At 47.8% G+C, this 19,681-nt stretch overlaps 1 protein-coding gene across 1 annotated transcript in view; it reads right to left on the bottom strand.

The window, feature by feature from the left end:
* LOC140422239 (uncharacterized) overlaps nucleotides 1–19,456 on the bottom strand; it is a 262,902-nt gene extending 243,446 nt beyond the window's left edge. Inside the window, exons 1-2 of the mRNA XM_072507247.1 lie at nucleotides 19,143–19,456; nucleotides 16,951–17,061 (exon numbers count right to left, since the gene is read on the bottom strand). The gene's annotated coding sequence lies outside the window, so the exon portion shown is untranslated. The remainder of the gene's footprint in view (nucleotides 1–16,950; nucleotides 17,062–19,142) is intronic.
* Nucleotides 19,457–19,681: the final 225 nt, after the last annotated feature.

Below are 19,681 nucleotides of genomic sequence, written 5' to 3'. Positions count from 1 at the left end.
GAGTCACCACCTTTAGGGGAGGAGAATTGGGGAAAAGCAAGATAACATAGTGGGATGAATTAGTGTCACAATCAATAGGGAGTGTGTGGGTGACAGAGATTTATTGGTTAAGAGGGAGAAGGTTTCTGCTCTTGTTGCTGCTGTTCAGGACCAAACCTTATTCATTTGAAAGGTTGGGGCTCGTTTTTGCTGATGTTAGAGACCACTGTAACTGGGCTGTAGTTTAATGCTCTGGATTTAAGTCCAATGAACCAGATTTGCGTTGAATTCCCTGTATCATGTCCTTGATGTGGGATAGTTGGAACTTTGATTTGCTGGGTTAACAGTGTATCTTTAAGAACTGCTGTTTGTGATCTCTCCTTATTCATTCAGGGACTCCCAGGTCGGACAATCCCGCTGCCAGCAGGGGCGGCGCATATACAACTGGTGCAGCGGGACAGAGAATCCCACCCATGGTTTTCCTTTTAAGGTTTCAGAGGCAAATGATCAAAATATTATCAAGAAAAAGGCAACTTATTCATCTCATCTACAAGTCCCTGAATCTCACTGGAGTATAGGTGGACACCAGATTGTTACATTCCAGTTAACTAAATTAAAGGTTAATTAAAGGTTTTCATAAAATATCCATTACAAAATGAGAAAGAAAAAAGAACCCAACAGGATTAAGTACAAAACACAATCTAAAAAAAGCAACCCCCCAACCCCCCCCCCTCCCCCCCCCCCCCCCCCCCGTACCTGAATAATAAATTAACATTAACACCCCGACTTCAGACAACAGGTGTATACACTCCCTCAGACCCTTCCAGTGTAAATAACATAAACAAAAATAAAGTAACCCCCCCCCCGAGCTGCTGCTGCCATTGACCAATGTCTAGCGTTCTGCCAGAAAGTCTAAGAACGGTTGCCACCGCCTAAAGAACCCTTGTACCGACCTTCTCAAGGCGAATTTCACCCTCTCCAATTTAATGAACCCTGCCATATCGCTGATCCAGGATTCCACGCTTGGGGGCCTCGTATCTTTCCACTGAAGGAGAATCCTTCGGCGGGCTACCAGGGACGCAAAGGCCAGAATTATGGCCTCTTTCGCCTCCTGCACTCCCGGCTCCTCTCCCACCCCAAATATTGCGAGCCCCCAGCCCGGTTTGACCCTGGGTCCTACCACCCTCGACACCGCCCTCGCTACGCCCTTCCAAAATTCCTCCAGCGCTGGGCATGCCCAGAACATATGGGTGTGATTTGCTGGGCTCCCTGAGCACCTAACACACCTGTCCTCACCCCCAAAGAACCTGCTCATCCTTGTCCCGGTCATGTGTGCCCTGTGCAGCAGCTTAAACTGCATGAGGCTGAGCCTCGCGCATGAAGAGGAAGAGTTCACCCTCCCTAGGGCATCTGCCCACGTCCCCTCTTCGATCTCCTCTCCCAACTCCTCCCCCCACTTACCTTTCAACTCCACCACCGAGGCCTCCTCCTCCTCCTGCATCACCTGGTAAGTTTCCGAGATCTTCCCCACTCCCCCCCCCCCCCCCCCCCCCGAGAGCACACTGTGTGAGGGAGAATATTTTTACACAGCGAGTGGTAATGACCTGGAACTCTCTGCCCAAGGGGGTGGAGGAATTGGAGATAACGACCAATTTCAAAATGAAATTGATGGGCACTGGAAGGAAATAAACTTGCAGGGGAACGGGGACATCGAGGGGGAATGGGACTGACTGGATTGTTCTACAGTCAGCATGGACTCCAGTTACTGAATAGACCTTGTTGAAGGTAACTTTGTGACATTGAACCTGAATCTGTGCAGCTGTTGATCAAAACGAACAACTTTTTCATCAAATATTTCTGACTCTTGACCAATGGGAAAAGTGTTACCAGCTTCCCCACAACAAATTGAAGCAATCAGCTTGAAGCCTCTTCTAACGATGAACTAAAACTTGTATCAAACAGGGTGTCCGGGAATAGCTGGTAATCTGACCCCTTCCTGACCTTAATACCAGTTTTTTTTATTCTTAAAGCTACAGTACAGTATTCGACACTTAAAGAGACATGCCACTGAAGACATTTCATCACCGAGCTTACGTACAGTACAATTTATTAATTACATAAACGTGTTAATGAGGTGATGTCTAACTGATCCTGATGGCTGACTCCAGCTATTCTCCATGGAATCACCCCTCTTTTTAGTTACTACAATGTACTGACATCACCAAACCCAAACACATAGAGCTTCCATACTCATCGATCCCCAAACAGGCTGAATGTGCCCCGGTGCCCAAAGTGGGGAGTCACAGGAACAGGGTACAGAGGAGCCAAAGAGAACCCAGTTGGGTCCAGAACATTGTGAACATCCTTTTACTCTGGTTGTCTTTGATCCTCAAGCCATTGTCTGCTTTTTTTAAACCATGTTCGGTTTCATTAATAAACTTGTATCAGGAAAAATATTTGATTTTTCTGGACTTTTCATGATTAGATTGATGCACTTTAAGGAAAGTGGGTGAGAGGGGTTGACAGGCTCTTCAACAGAAAGTGAGTCCCTCAGGCAAAGTAGCCTGAGGGGGAGATGAGATTTTATTTTATTTTTTGACACAGCGAGTTGCTCTGATCTGCCTGAAAGCAGATTCAATTGTATATTACCAAAGAGTAAATACTTGAAAAGGAAGAATTTGCAGGGCTGTGGGGAAAGGGCAGAGCAGTTGGATGAATCAGAGAATCCTTTTAAAGAGATAGCAGGGGCACGATGGGCTGAATGGTCTCCTCCTGCAGCCTGTGAATCTGAGCCTCCTGTTTTTGTGCAGGTTAAAAGGGACAGATTTCATTGCAGCCTCTTTCCTGTATATGTTTTTAAAGGGACAAGTTTCTCTTCAGCTCTGAGTGACTGATATAACAATTGGTTGGAGACCCATTTCCCAGTCAGTCCTCCAGCACCTTCCTGTCTCTCTATTAGTGCGATGCCCATGGCAGTTTCCCAATTGGTGCGCAGGCCCCGTTATTCTCAGCTAAATCGGGCAGGAGATACAGAAGTCTGAGAACACCCACGGACAGACTCTAAAACAGCTTCTTTCCTGCTGTTGCCAGATTCCTAAATGACCCTCTGACTGACCTCATTAACACTATACCCTGTATGCTTCATCCGATGCCAGTGCTTATGTAGTTACATTGTATATCTTGTGTTGCCCTATTATGTTTTTTGTTTCTTCCCGTTTCTTCCCATGTACTTAATGATCTGTTGAGCTGCTCGCAGAAAAATACTTTTCATTGTACCTCAGTACACGTGACAATAAACAAATCCAATCCAATCCAATTCAGCCCACAGCTCCGTCTCCTGCCTGTCATTGACATGAGCAATAGACACAGAGAAGTGCCCGAGGCTCAAATGGGAAGTTAAAACTTGTGTCTCTAAATCAACACTTCAACATTTGTCATGCTATTTATACTGGGGGGTTTATTATTAGATTTAGGCACTGGAGGCAAAGGGTGGGGGATTTAAAACGTAACTTTCCCTTTCTAACTTTGTATTGTTTATCGTGTGATCCGTGACTCAGTAAGCAGCTCTCTCACCTCTGAGTCAGAAGGTTGTGGGACCAAATCCCAGTCAGGGACCTGTGGACAAAAAACAGTTCCAACATTCCTCGTCCCAGCACCGAGGGAGTGCTGCACTGTCAGAACAGCCTTCTTTCAAATAAGATGTTAAACTGATGCCCCGTCTGCCCCTCTCAGGTGGGTGTAAAGGTTCCTACAGCCACTATTTTGAAGAAGAGCAGGGGAGTTATCGCTGGTGTCCCGGTCAATATTTATCCTCAATCAAAATCACTAAAAACAGATCATCTGCTCATTGTCACATTGCTGTGTGTGGGATCTTGCTTTGTGTAATTTGGCTGCTGTGTTTCCTACATTACAACAGTGACTACACTTCAAAAGTACTTCATTGGCTGTAAAGCACTTTGGGACATCCTGTGGTTGTGAAAGGTGCTATACAAATTTGTTTTAAATTGAAGGTTTATGTTACCTGATGTTATCTGGAACTCAATTGATTTCAGCCACTCCCAACTTACCATTTAATAAATTCACTTTGGTTCAGACCAGACTTTAACCAATTAAGACAAAGGCAGAATTCTCTGGATAGCAAATTTAAAAATAAGTTTATTAAATCAAAAATGTTTACTGAATAACTTTAAGACATTGACTTTTACAACTTCAAGTGGGTGATCAGTCTGTAGAAGCGTAACCCTCTCTGGCTCCTTCTTTGACAGTAATTTCCTTGGAACTCGGCCTCGTGAGTCTTCAGTACTTGGCCAGCAAGGAAGACCTTCAGAACCTCTACTTTTATCCCAAAAGTGACCAATACCTCACATCAGAGTTGGGTCTGTTGTAATATGATCATTGGTCAATTTGGACAATAGATTAATTTAATTGGATCCCCAATTGCTGACACCACCTCTCATTATCTTAGACAGGAATACAATAGAACTGTTTCAGACTATCCCTTTATCTGATTCTATACAATCCCGTATTCAGACAGATTCAAATGTTGAGGCTAATCAGAGCTTGAAGGTCTCTCTTGTCAGTACATTTATCCTCATTGCACTTTCTTTATACACAGCAATTAACCTTTGACATTTTTACAGCAAATGAGAATGAGGGCACGATCTAATGGCCACGATGCGCAAGGCACGATTCCAAGTGCGCCAGTTAGATCGCAGGAGAGTCTGAAATTGGGCACAAGCGCCAATTGGTTCCCGATCTAACCGGCCTATTCCCATTGGCCGGATTAAGGACGATTTCCATCCCATTAACGGGAAGGACCCCCTATCTCAAGGCCGCCCTTGATTTAAGCGACTCCCCAGTTGGTCACATGGACGCCGATTAGTATTGGCCCTCACAGACAAGGACCAGGCGTCACGGTACCCGAGGGGTTCCCAGGCCATTGGAGCCCCCCCCCCCCCCCCCCCCCCGAGTGGTCAGGGATAGGGCAGGGTGGTCCCCCGGTCCAGCCCCTGGAACGTGTGCACCTTGGCACTGCCAGACTGGCACTGCAAACCTGGGTATTTCACACTCTGCCCATTCACGAAGATCACTCATAAAGACTGAGTCTTGATTTTGTGCAACAACCATATCTTTCTTTCCATTTCAAATCCCCTGTGAAAAGCCAAACACAGCATATCATGAAAGTATTAGATTTAAAACAGAACGAGTTGTTGGGATTCACTGCCTGACAAAGGTGCAGGAAGTAAATTCAACTATAACTTTAACAAGGGAACTGGACAGATTCTGTAGAAAAAGAAACTTGCCGGGCGATGGGATTAATTAGATAGTTCATTCAAAGAGCTAGCATGGGAACGGTGGACAGAATGGCCTCTTTCTGGGCTCTCTGAGATTCATTTGCATTTGAAGAAAGTGGGAAATACCTGGAAGCCACTTCCTGAGATGCGGGTAGAAGCAGAGATGTTGGACTGTTTCCAAAGGGAAATTGGATGGGCTTTTGAGGGAAATAAACTGACAGGAATATGGGGATAGAACGGGGCATCTACAGAGATCGACAAGTTGTAATTCTTTGAATTCTCTACCCCAGAGGGCTGTGGGAGCTCAGTCATTGAGTGTGTTTAAAGCAGAGACTGACAGATTTCTAAATCCCAATAACACAAATGGATATGGGGATAGGGTGGGGGAAAAGGCATTGAAGTGGATGGTCAGCCATGATCGTGTTGAATGGTGGAGCAGGCTCGACGGGCTGAATGGCCAACTCCTGCTCAGATGTTCCAATGATAAGCAGGAAAGTAAATTGTGATGAGGACATAAGGAGGTTAAAAAGGTATATTTTAAATGAGTGGAATAAGATCTGCCAAATGGAGAACGTGGGAAAATGTGTAATTGTCCATGTTGGCCTGAAGAATAAAAAAGCTTATTATCTAAATGGTGAGAGATTGCAGAGATCTGAGATTCAGGGGGATCTGGGTGTCCAAGAGCATGACTCACAAAAGGTGAGTATACAGGTACAGCAAGTAATTAGGAAAGCTAATAGAATGTTATTGTTTATTGTGAGGGGAATTGAATACAAAAGTAGGGAGGTTATGCTTCAGTTATACAGGACATTGGTGAGACCACATCTGGAGCACTATGTACAGTATTGCTCTCATTTAAGGAATGATGTCAATGTGTTGGAAGCAGTTCAGAGAAGGTTTACTGGACTCATATCTGGAATTGGAGGCTGGTCTTATGAGGAATGATTGGACACGCTCGGCTTGTGTCCGACGAAATTTAGGTGACTTGATTGAAGTGTATAAGATCCTGAGGGGCCTTGACAGGGTGGATGTGGAAAGGATGTTTCCTCTCGTGGGAGGATCTAGAAATTGGAGTCATTTTAAAAGTAACAACTTGCCCATTTATGGCAGAGGGTTTGGAGTCTTTGGAACTCTCTTTCTCAAAGAGCAAGTGGAAGCAGACTTTGAATATTTTGAAGGCAGGCTGGTTAGATTCTTGAAAAGCAAGGGGGTGAAAGGTTATCGGGTGGGTAGGTGGGAATAAGACCATACTAAGACCAGACGGAATAGGAACAGGAGTAGGCCATTTGGCCTTTCCAGCCTGGTCCATCTTTCCATTGGATCACAGCTGATCTGACATTTCACACGTTCACTTTCCTGCCCTTTCCCTGTAATTCTCGGTTACCTCCATGATCAAGAATCTATCTCAGCCTTAAATATACACAAGGACTCTGTTCCCTCAACTCTCACTGTTCCAAAGACTCAGAAGAATTTCCTCCTCATCTCAGTCTTAAATTGAAATCTCTTTATTCTGAGACGATGCTCTCTGGTCCTAGATTCTCCCATGAGGGGAAACATCCTCTCAGCATTTACCCGGTGAAGCTCCTTCAGAATCCTGCATGTTTCAATGAGATCACCTCTCATTGTTCTAAATTTCAATGAGTAGAGTCCCAACCTGTTTAACTTTTGCTCCTCAGACACCTCCATACCTGGGATCATCCTTGTGAACCTTCTCTAAACCTCCTCCAATGAAATAATATATTTCGTGACATAAGGGGACCAAAACTGCTCTCAGTTCTCCAGATGTGGTCTCACCAGCATCTTGTACAGCTGCAGCAAGATTTCCCGACTCTTATACTCCAACCCCCTTGGAATCAGGGCCAACATTCCATTAGCCTTCCTGATTACCTGCTGCACCTGTCTGTGAGCTTTCTGTGTTTCGTGCACAAGTTCCCCAAGTCCCTTTGTGTTGCAGCTTTCTGCAGTTTTTCTCCATTTAAATAATACTGTTCTTTTGTTCTCCCTTCCAAAATGAACTTCAGATTTTCCCACATTATGCTCCATGTGGCAACTTTTTGTCCACTTGCTTAACCTCTCAATCTCTTTGCAAACTGTTTGTACCCCCTCGCAACTTGCCTTTCCACCTATTTTTGTGTTGTCTGCAAATTTGGGCACAGTACGTTCGCTTCCTTCCTCCAAGTCATTCATATACATTGTACACAGTTGTGGTCCCAGGACTGATCCCTGTGGAACCCCACTGGTTACAGGTCACCAACCTGAAAAAGAACCCCTTTTCCCCACTCGCTGTTTCCTGCTCATTAGCCAATTCTCTATCCATGCCAACACCATGGGTTCTTATTTCATGACTTAACGTTTTGTGAGGTACCTTGTGAAAGGCCTTCTGGAAGTTTAAATACAACACATCTACTGGTCCCCCTCTATCCACTCTGGTTGAAACTTCCTCGAAACACTCTGATAAATTAGTCAGACACGGTTTCCCTTTCACAAAGCCATGCTGACTCTGCTTGATTAGATAATGATTTTCTCAATGTGCTCCTACTACTTCCTAATAATTGATTCCAACATTTTTTTCAACAATAAATGTTAGTCTAATTGTCCTATAGTGTCTCATTTTTTTCCTCCCTCCCATTCTGAATCAGGGGTTGTCACATTGGCTGTTTTCCAATCCTCTGGTACTTCTCCAGAATCCAAGGATTTTTGGAAAATTACAATCAATGCATCCACTATCTCTGTAGACATTTCTTTTAGGATCCTAGGATGCAGCCATCCAGGGGACTTACCTTATCCCCATTAGTTTGTCCAATGCAACTTCTCCAGTGATGGTATTCAATTGTTCCCTCCGTATTCTTTAGTATTAATGGGATATTCGATTTATCTTCCACCATAAAGACTGACGCAAAATATCTGTTTAACTCCTCTGCCATTTCCTTGTTCTCCATAACTGACACAGTGGCATGGAGGCACAGTGGTTAGTACTGTTGCTTCACAGCTCCAGGGACCCGGGTTCAATTCTCGGTTTGGGTCACTGTCTGTGCGGAGTCTGCACGTTCTCTCCGTGTCTGTGTGAGTTTCCTCCGGGTGCTTCCGTTTCCTCCCACAAGTCCCAAAAGACGTGCTTGTTCGGTGAATCAGACATTCTGAATTCTCCCTTTGTGCACCCGAACAGGTGCCAGAGTGTGGCGACTAGGGGCTTTTCACAGTAACTTCATTACAGTGTTAATGTAAGCCTACTTGTGAAAATAATAAAGATGATTGTAATAAAGAATATTATTACGCTCTCCCAAGATTTATTTTCTAAGGAGCCTCTTTGGAGTTAAGGTTTCAATCAGATCAGCCGGGAACTTATTGAATGGTGGAGCAGGCTCGAGGGGCTGAGTGGCCTACTCCTGCTCCTAATTCGTATGTTATCACATCCTTTATAATAGATTGTAGCATTTTCCCTCCTACTGATGTCAGGCTAATGGGTCTGTGGTTCCCTGTTTTCTCTCACCCTCCTTTAATAGTGGGGTTACATTTACCACCTTCCAATCTGCAGGAACCATTCCAGAATCTATAGAATTTTGAAAGTTGTTCATCAATGTATCCACTATCACTACGGCCACCTCTTTCAACACTCTGGGATGTAGAGCAGCAGCTTTTGGGGATTTATTAACTTTCAATCACCTTAATTTCTCCAGTGCTGCTTTTTCACTAATACTAATCTCTTGCAGTTCCTCGTGCTCACTAGTCCCTTGGTTCTCTCGTGTTTTTAGGACAATTTCTGTATCTTCCTCAGTGAATACAGACACACATTGTTTAGTTTCTCTGCCATTTCCTTATTCCCCATTATAAACTCTCCTGTCTCTGCCTGGAATGGACCCACATTGGTCTTTGCTAATCTTTTCCTTTTCACATTCCTATAGGAGCTTTTCCAGTTCTCCCCAGTTTGTTCTCATATTCTATTTTTTCTTTAGCAGTTTCTTGGTCCTTTGCTTAAGTTCCCAATCCTCAGGCTCACTACTATTTGGGCCACTTTATGAGTCTCCTCCATTGATCTAATGGAATCTTTAACTTTTCTTGTCAGCCACGATGTCTTCACTTTTGAGGTTTAATTTTTGCTTCTTAAAGGAATCTATATTTTATGTAAATAAAATGCGAGTGGTTGCCTGTCTATTGTCTATCGTCATACAAAGAACAACAAAGAACAAAGGACAGTACAGCACAGGAACAGGCCCTTCGGCCCACCAAGCCTGCTCGGATCATGATGTCTGACTAAACTAAAACCTTCTGCGCTTCCAGGGTCTGTATCCGTCTATTCCCATCCTATTCATGTATTCGTCAAGATGCCTTTTAAACGTCACTATCGTACATGCTTCCACCACCTCCTCCCGCAGCGAGTTCAAGGCATTCAACACCCTCTGTGTAAAAAAAAAACCTCCCTTGCACATCTCCTCTAAACTTTGCCCCTGGCAGCTGAAACCTATGGCACCTGGTAATTGACTTTTCCAACCTGGCAAAAAGCATCTGACTATCCACTCTGTCCATGCTACTCGTAATTTTGTAAACTTTTATCAGGTTGTCCCTCAACCTCCGTCGCTTGAGAGAAAACAATCCAAATTTACCCAACCTCTCCTCATAGCTAATACCCTCCAAGCCAGGAAACATTCTGGTAAACCTCCTCTGTACGCTCTCCAAAGCCTCCACATCCTTTAGGTAATGTGGTGACCAGAATTGTGGGCAATATTCCACGTGTGGCCTAACTAAGGTTCTGTACAGCTGCAGCATGACTTGCCAATTTTTATACTCAATGCCCCGACCAATGAAGACAAGCATGCCGTCTGCCTTCTTAGCTCCTTATCCACCTGCGTTGCCACTTTCAGTGATATGTTTATTGTAATTTCCCAATCTACCACAGACAACTTGCCCCTCAGACCGTGACAGTTTCCTTCTGCGAGAAACACCCAGATAATTTAGACAAAAGAACCCTGTAACCACCATAGCCCATCTTCATGGCAACGTGGCTGCTTTGGGAACTAAATATCTTCCAACGTGCAAACACCTTTTCATTCTGTGCTCCTCGTCAAACTTGGAACCAGGTAATCGCAACGAGGCTCAAAAATGGTCAGCCCACCGGAGGCAGAGGTGTTAGACCGGCCAGTCCAGCAGAAAGAAACCCTCCAATCATCACCATTCACCAGATGTCAGAATGAACAAAATGCAGCCCTGGATGTCAGTGAGAGCAGAAACAGTAACAACGGAGCCAACATCTGTAATTTATTGTGAACTTGTTGGAGTCACAATAGGTGTGATGAATCACCAAACCCCTCCCCACATTGAGAGCAGATGAATGGTCTCTCCCCAGAATTAACTCGGTAGTGTCTCCGCAGTTGGGACCGATCATTGAATGTCTCCCCTGCTCAGAGCAGGTGAATGGCCTCTTCCAGGTGTGAACTCGCTCGTGTTCCCGCAGGGTGTATGGATAATCTGAATCCCTTCTCTCACTAAGATCAGGTTAACGCCTTCTCCCCTGTGTGAACTCGCTGGTGTCTCCGCAGGGTGGATAACCAAGTGAATCTCTTCTCACACTGAGAGCAGGTGAACGGTCTCTCCTCAGTGTGAACTCGCTCATGTGCCAGCAGGTTCGATGAAGTAGTGAATCCCTTCTCACATTGAGAGCAGGTGAACGGCCTCTCCCCAGTGTGAACTCGCTTATGTATCCACAGGTTGGATAACTGAGCGAATCTCTTCTCACACTGAGAGCAGATGAACGGTCTCTCCCCAGTGTGAACTCGCTGGTGTGCCAGCAGGCTGGATAAGTGAGTGAATCCCTTCTCACATTGAGAGCAGGTGAACGGCCTCTCCTCAGTGTGAACTTGCTGATGTCTCCGCAGGCTGGATAACTGAGTGAATCTCTTCCCACACTGAGAGCAGGTGAACGGCCTCTCCCCAGTGTGAACTCGCTGGTGTATCTGCAGGTACGACAAAGTAGTGAATCCCTTCTCACACTGAGAGCAGGTGAATGGCCTCTCCCCAGTGTGAACTCGCTGGTGTATCTGCAGGTTCGATGAAGTAGTGAATCCCTTCTCACACTGAGGGCAGGTGAATGGCCTCTCCTCAGTGTGAACTCGCTCATGTGCCAGCAGGCTCGATGAAGTAGTGAATCCCTTCTCACACTGAGAGCAGGTGAACGGCCTCTCCCCAGTGTGAACTCGCTGGTGTGTCAGAAGTCTCGATGAAGTAGTGAATCCCTTTTCACACTGAGAGCAGATGAACGGCCTCTCCCCTGTGTGAACTCGCTGGTGTCTCTGCAGGTCAGATAACCTAGCAAATCTCTTCTCACACTGAGAGCAGGTGAACGGCCTCTCCCCAGTGTGAACTCGCTGGTGTGTCCGCAGGTTCGATGATGTAGTGAATCCCTTCTCACACTGAGAGCAAGTGAACGGCCTCTCCCCACTGTGAATTCGCTGATGTATCCGCAGGCTCAATGATGTAGTGAATCTCTTCTCACACTGAGAGCAGGTGAACGGCCTCTCCCCCGTGTGAATTCGCTGGTGTGACTTCAGGCTGGATAACCGAGTGAATCCCTTTTCACACTGAGAGCAGGTGAACGGCCTCTCCCCAGTGTGAGCTCGCTGGTGTGACTGCAGGGCGGATAACTGAATGAATCCCTTCTCACACTGAGAGCAGGTGAACGGCCTCTCCCCAGTGTGACTGCGCCGATGAGCTTCCAGTGCAGATGGAACCCTGAATCCCTTCCCACAGTCCCCACATTTCCATCGTTTCTCCAGGGTGGGGGTGTCCTCGTGTCTCTCCAGGTTTGTCGATCAGTTGAAGCCTCGTCCACACACAGAACACGTGTACGGTCTCTCCCCGCTGTGAATGGTGTGATGCTTTTTCAGGCTGTGTAACTGGTTAAAGCTCTTTCCACAGTCACTGATCTGGAACACTCTCACTCGGGTGTGTGTCTCTCGGGGCTTTTCCAGTCACACTGATGTTTTGAAGCGGACAGAAAAGACAAACATTTCTCCTTCTAGATTCAAAGTCCGGTGATGTTCAGTTCCAAGGAATTGAGAGACTCAGTCAGATTGAGATGTGATGTTTGAGATTTCTGTCTGTAATTCCTCCTCTTCTAATATCCTGTAAAAACAATTTACAAAAGTTACTTTTCTTCTCCTCATTTTGGAGAAGGTATCCTGAGGGTAACGACAGTCTGGCCGTGGGGTTAATCCTCCGGGTCCTCAGTCTTATTGAGGAATGTCCCCTTGGATCTATTGTGGTGGTGATTCTTTTGTATTTTTGTTATTACGGGAGGGTTTATGTGTTGTTGACTTTATCCTACTCTGGTACAGACGGGGCTTTTATCTGTGAAAGGAGCTGTTTGGGGAGACTTTGGTGCCTCTGGTGTAAAGTGAGTTGGAGGAGGGGGTAATGGCGCACGCCCGATTGTGGTGTGAAAATCTGTTCCTGTCTCTCTGTCGCCTAACTAATGGCGGCAGTTAATCTGCAAATTTTCTCAGGGAATGTACGGGGCATCCATCACCCTATCAGAAGGGAAAAAGATCGTCTCCTTTCTTAAGGAGAAAGTCGACATAGCTTTATTACAGGAAACCCATCTGGATTATGAGGAACACTTTAAATTGAGGCGGGATTGGTTGGGGCAGTTTTTTTCACCTCTTTTTCATCGAGTAGCAGGGTTGTGGCAATGCTTATTATACACTATCCAAGCAGTCAGGGTAACTCTGCCGATTACAATGTGCATGTCAATTTCCTTTGTGCCGGTCCCCCCATCTCCTGTCCCTCCCCTCCGCCCCCTTCACTCGTCGTTGCTGGGTCCTTTCCTGGGCCCTTCACTGTACAATGGGAGTTCTGTTATTTACAAGTGGACGGTGCCCTCCCTTTCCCCCCATTGATGGGCCTCCCCCCTTCCGCCCCACGCACTCCCTGTCCTGTTTTAAACCTTCCCTTGGGGGTTTCTCTTCTTGTGTTTTTGTTCTGTGCTCTCTGGTCTCTGTGTCAGTTAGTTTCTGGCCCCCCCTCCACACATCCCTTTCCTGCCTGCTCCCTGTGATCCCGTTGGCTCCCGTACGCCCACCTCCCTCCCCAGTGTTTCATTGGCCGCTGGCTTCAAACAGGTCCTGGAACAAGTTGGTGAATGGTCTCCACACTTTGTGGGAACCATCCTCTGACCCTCAGACGGTGAGCTTGATCTTCTCCAGGTGGAGAAATTCCGATAAGTCTGCCAGCCAGTCTGCAGCCTTTAAATAGGCTGTGCAGAATTCGACAAGTCTGGGGCATACCCAGAACATGTGGGCATGGTTTGCTGGGCCCCGCTGGCACCATTCACATTTGTCCTCCATCTCCGGGAAGAACCTGCTCATTCAGGTTCGTGTCAGGTGTGCTCTGTGCACAACATTCAGCTGCATGAAGCTTAGCCTTGCGTAGGAGAAGGTGGAATTGGTCCCGTTCAGTGCTTCGCTCCAGAGTCCCCACCCTATTTCCCTCCCTCGCTCTTCCTCCCATTTTTCCTGGGTTTGGTCAAGTAAGGAGCGTATCCTTATTAAGAGTTGTCCGTACAGGTCCCCACAGTTTCCATTCCCCAGACTGTCTGCGTCCAGTAACCCCTCTTGCATTGTGCTTCTCAGGGTTCCTGGGTGTGCTGGTGTCTCCTTGTGGAGAAAGTTTTTGACCTGGAGCTCATCCCTGTTTGGTAGGTCCCGTCTCTCCGTCAGCTCCTCTAAGGTCGCTAGTTTATTTCCCGTGTAAAAGTCCCTGACCATCAGTGTTCCCCCGTCCTGTCTCCATCTCTTGAAGGTGGTGTCGAGAATGGCTGGTGCAAATCTGGTTGCCGCAGATGGGGGCCATGATGGACACATCGGTCAGACTGAAATGCTGCCACATCTGGTTCCAGGTTCTCAGGGTAGCTACCACCACTGGACCGGTGCTGGCGGGGATGGGAGTGTTGCCGTGACGAGGGCCCGGAGGGTCATTCCTGTACATGAGGTCTCGTCCATCCTCACCCATTCCATGTTTGGATCCTTTACCCATCTCCTCACTCTTTCGGCCGTGGCTGCCCAGTGATAGTATTGCAAGTTCGGGAGGTGGAGGCCTCCCATGTTTCTTCTCCATTGTAGTACTGTTTTAGGGGTTCCTGGATTGCCCTCCACACAAAGGCCATAATCACCTTATCTATTGAATGGAAAAAGGCCTTGGGGATGTAGATCGGTAAGGATCGAAACAGGAAGAGGAACCTGGGCAGTACGTTCATCTTGATCGTCTGCATCCTCCCCGCCAGGGAAAGCAGGGATCCATCCCATCTCTGTGGGTCGTTTTTGACTTCCTCCGCCAGACTGGTCAGCTTCCACTTGTGGATCCGTGTCCACTCGTGGGAAACCTGGATCTCCAGGTCGCGGAATTTGTTTTGGGCTATTTTAACTGGGAGGCCCTCCACTCTGCCCCTCCCCCTCTCTGCCTCACCGGGAAATCTTTGTTTTTGCCCAGGTTGAGTTTGTAGCCCAAGAAGATTCCGAATTCTCTCCGGGAGAAGGGAGGGAGGGGGGTCCTTGGAGGTGTGCAGTCCCCGGTAGAAGGCCTCGAATGCTTGGTTGACCTTTTTTGGTTGGGCTACGGGACGGCTATGGTTGGGCAGCACGGTAGCACAGTGGTCAACAATTCTGCTTCACAGCGCCAGGGTACCAGGTTCGATTCCCGGTTTGGGTCACTGTCTGTGTGGAGTCTGCACGTTCTCCCCTTGTCTGCAAGGGTTTCCTCCGGGAGCTCCGGTTTCCTCCCACAAGTCCCGAAAGCCATACTGTTAGGTGAATTGGATATTCTGAATTCTCCCTCAGTGTACCCGAACAGGCGCCGGAGTGTGGCGACTAGGGGATTTTCACAATAACTTAATTGCAGTGTTAATGTAAGCCTACATGTGACAATAATAAAGATTATTATTATACCAGTCTGCCTCTGTTATCCTTTACCTGGGCTATTTCCCTCGTGGCTGCCTTCTTTCTCAGCTGGTGAACCAGCAGGCGGCTAGCCCTCTCCGTGCTCATAAAAGGTCCCCCGTGTCTGGCGGAGTTGGTCACTGCCTTCCTGGTGGATAGCAGGTGAAAATTCTTTTGCAGCTTCTTCCTCTCCAGCAGAAGCTCTATGGTCAGAGCCTCGGAGTATCGTCTGTCAACCTCCAGAATGGAGTCGATCAGTTGCTGCCTAACCGCTCTCTCTTCCCTGTCTCTCCAAGCCTTTTGGTGATTATTTCTCCCCTAATCACAGCCTTCAGTGCCTCCCAGAACGTGGAAGGTGAGATTTCCCCGTTCTGGTTGTTAGTGATGTACTTGCCGATGGCCGGTGATGTTTTCTGGCAGAAGACCTTGTCGGCCAAGAGCGTCGTGTCCAACCTCCATGTGGGGCATTGGGTTTGTCCCGTCTCCAACCTCACATCCATGTAATGTGGAGCGTGGTCTGAGATTACAATCATGGATTCTTCCACTCTGACTATTTCTGGAGGCACCGATTTCCCCACAACAAAGAAGCCGATGTGAGTGTAGACCTTGTGTACTGGTGAGAAGAACGGGAATTCCTTCTCATCTGGGTGTAAGAATCGCCAGGGATCCACTGCCCCCTCCTACTCCATGAATCGCCAGGGATCCACTGCCCCCATCTGCTCCATGAACCGCCAGGGATCCACTGCCCCCGTCTGCTCCATGAATCGCCAGGGATCCACTGCCCCCATCTGCTCCATGAACCGCCAGGGATCCACTGCCCCCATCTGCTCCATGAACCGCCAGGGATCCACTGCCCCTCATCTGCTCCATGAACGTTCCCAGTTCCCTCGCCGTGCCTGTCATTTTCCGTGTTCTGGGATTGATCTGTCAGTCAATGGATACTGTAAACAGTTGTGAAGTTCCCCCTCTCATGATCAGACCGCATCCCCCCTTGTCTATCTCCCGCCCACCCCACCAGATCTCCCCCCCCCCTTCTATCTTCCCCCCACCCCACCCCACCCCACCGTATCCCGCTCCTCTATCTGCCCCCCCCCCTCCCAGATGATCTCTTCCCAGTGGGAGATGTGCCGCGGTCCCGCTCTCTCCCATACTCCCTGGTATTAGCTTTCCCGCTGGTGTGTGGCCCCCCCACCCAGGATCGATCTGACTCCCTCCTACTCTCGCTCTGCTTGTGTCCCTGCTGTCTCCTCCTCACCCTCTCCTGCGCTCTGCTGCCCTCGCCCCCTCCCTCCTATGAGCTGGCTCCCCTGTTCATTGTGAGGTGACGCAGTCGGAGCGACCTGTGAGCCCTGTCGATCTCTGGCGGTTTGGGGAAGCTGTCCCTCCCAATCAGGTTGCCCAGCGTTTGGGCCACGTAGTCGATTGGGTCCCTGCCCTCGATCCCCTCTGGCAGGCCCACTATCCGACTGTTCTGCCTCCTTGACCGATTCTACTGGTCCACAACCTTTTCCAGCTCTCGAACTGTGCCCCCCTGCGCTTCCAGTTTCCTCCACATGCCATTGAGCACCTTCTGCATGGCGGCTAGCACCTCCGCCAGCTTGACCGTCACCCTTATCTCAGCCTTAATGTCACCCTTCATTGCGTTTAGTTCCTTGGTCCGGAGCATCCTCCATCCATCGCCTGGTCGGGGGGAGGGGTTGCTTGTTTTCTGGGTCGCCGGTCTCCCTCTCTCGGGAAGACTGGAGACCACTCACCTCGTGGGGACTCCGACCCGCTTGCTCGCCGCTTCTGTCCCTGGTTCGCATCTGCTGTTCCTTAATCCACCTGCTGACCTGTTCTGAACATCGTCGCTCTTCCTTCCACAGCTGTATATAAGATTTCCCAATGTTATTATGGCGGCACATGATTTAAGTGCAAAACTATTGCATTTTCTAATCCGATTTAAACCTTGATAAAATCTGGGCTTGAATAAAAGACGCCTTTTTGTATTTCTTTCAGTTCCTGTGTGAATACTGTACTCTCCGCAGATTGACGGGCAGCAGTTTACATGTATTCAACAAGGTTGAAGTTTCTTTATAAAAATCAACTCTGAATCTCCAGAAATGATTTACACAGAGGGTAGTGGGTGTCTGGAACTCGCTGCCGGAGGAGGTGGTGGAAGCAGGGACGATAGTGACGTTTAAGGGGCATCTTGACAAATAGATGAATAGGATGGGAATAGAGGGATACGGACCTCGGAAGTGTCAACAATTTTAGATGGGCAGAATGGTCGGCGCAGGCTTGGAGGGCCGAAGGGCCTGTTCCTGTGCTGTACTTTTCTTTGTTCTTTGTCGCAGTTTCTGTGACCCTGCAGCCTTTCGAGCTGTTGCTTCCTAGCATTTTGTTGTCCGCACTATTGCTGAGGGTGAGGGGATGGGTGAGTCTGATTTTGCGGCTAAATTCGGCCGACAGTGCCTATTATTCTGTTGTATGGAAGAGAGCCACCTGATGTGCGACTACTCAGCACATCCCCGTCACAAGTTCCCTCTCTTTTGAATGTTGACTTGAAACTGTGATCTTATGTTTTGGCGATAAGGCTTGCCACCTTATCTGCCCACACAAACGATTAAACCAACCTATCCACCCCCATAAAGAACAATTTCAGAAAAAAGACCATTAGGCATGGAGATAAAAATAAAAACCACAGCAAAATGTTCATCTTAACCAGCTGTACCCGATTATGGATAGATTTAGTGACTTCTCTGGTGAGAAGATGAATTTTACTGAGTCAGAGGTCATGCTGGTGGGGGGAGGGTGGTGTTGAAGTGTAAGCCCCCTCCTCTTGCTAAGTTTCCAATCAGGTGCTCCCCTCTTGGGATTTAAATGTCTGGGAATGTCAATGACCCCTCTTTCAGACAGCTATATGGGGCCACCTTTCCACAGCTGATGGTGACTATTAGGTGGGACCTTGCCCGGTGGTCGGCTCTTCCGATTTCATGGCGAGGGAGGATCGCCTTAATTAAAATGAATGTGCTGCTCAGAATGTTGTACCCTCTGCAAATGCTGCTGATACTGCTGTCAACCAGAGTCATTAAGGAAATTAATGGAATGATTAGAACATTTATCTACAACAAAAAGAAACCTCACCTCAAGTTTGTTAAGGAGCTAAGGGAGGTTGTGTCTCCCGAATATCAGGCTTTATCAATTGGCCTCTCATCTTAGGTTCACACGGAATTTGGTTAGGATAGACCCAACATCCATCAGGCTCGATATGGAAGCAGGCCAATCAGTTCTCCCTCGATCCAAAACTGGCATAGACTGATTACGGAATGTATCCCATTGCAATTTTTAATGTCTACTTCATTCTAAGTCTGATGCATGTTAAATAATGAGACCCCTATCTCAAATACATGTGCTCCAATCTGGCTGACTTGCTCCTCCAGGACTTTCCATCAGTGAATTCAATTCAACTGAGCCCAGAGTAAGGCACAGTGGTTAGCACTGCTGCCGCACAGAGCCAGGGTCGCAGGTTCGATTCCTTGAGTGGCTGTCTGTGTGGCGATGCGCTTTCTCCCCGTGTGTGCGTGGTTTCCTCCCACAGTCCAAAAATGTGCAGGTTAAGTGGATTGGTCATGCTAAATTACCTCTTAGTGTCCAAAGGTGTTAGGTTAGGTGGGTTGACGATAATCAATACACCGGATTATGGGGATAGGGTGGGGAGTCTGCCTCTGTGAGTGATTTTTCTGAGGGTCAGTGCAGACTTATGATTTCTAGCCGGACAAATAAATGTGTCAAGCTCTGGGAGCAAAGAATGTCAATCTCTTTCAGAGAGACCTGGGCCAAGCTTTCCAGGGTCTGCACCCTCCCTGGATTCACTTCCTTTCCGTTCAGTTGCTGCAAGTGACCAATTGAAGGTCAGCATGAGAAAAGAAATGGAAAGGGGGAGAAAGGAAAGTGTTTTACTCACAGATGTTGGAGACAGGCGGAGATTTCATCGAACTTCCGCTTTGTAACGTCACGAGAACCCTGTGAATCAGCCAATAAGAATCACTGTGACGTTTTGGGGTCTCAGTGCGCAGGCTCGGCACGCGGACACGGGAGCCCCACCCCCACCAGTTTCCCTCCTGTACCTCCTCGAGACAAAGGTTTCCAAGAAACCGGCTGACGGCTCCAGCCAGAACGAGAAGCAGCTCGGTGAGCTCCCCCTGGCCCCGGACTGCGCATGTCCCAAGGAAGAGGGGAAGTTGCACAGGTGCAGGGGAGAGCCCGCCTCCTGACCTTCCTTCTGAGGTTTAGACCATTGGAAAGAGTTGTGGAACCGGAAGGACTCTCGTCTTCTAGCCAATCAGCGCGCGGGCTTTGTGTGAATGATTGAGCTTCACACAGACTGAAACCTCCTCCTGTCTCCTGCAAACTTCTTTTACAGGATGTTTAAAGAGGAGGATTTACAGACAGAAATCTCAAACCAGACATCATGTCAGCATCTGCCAAAGACATTCAGATTCA

Source organism: Scyliorhinus torazame, chromosome 5, assembly GCF_047496885.1.
Source record: "Scyliorhinus torazame isolate Kashiwa2021f chromosome 5, sScyTor2.1, whole genome shotgun sequence".
NCBI lineage: Eukaryota > Metazoa > Chordata > Chondrichthyes > Carcharhiniformes > Scyliorhinidae > Scyliorhinus > Scyliorhinus torazame.
This window is presented reverse-complemented; position numbering and strand designations above follow the sequence as displayed.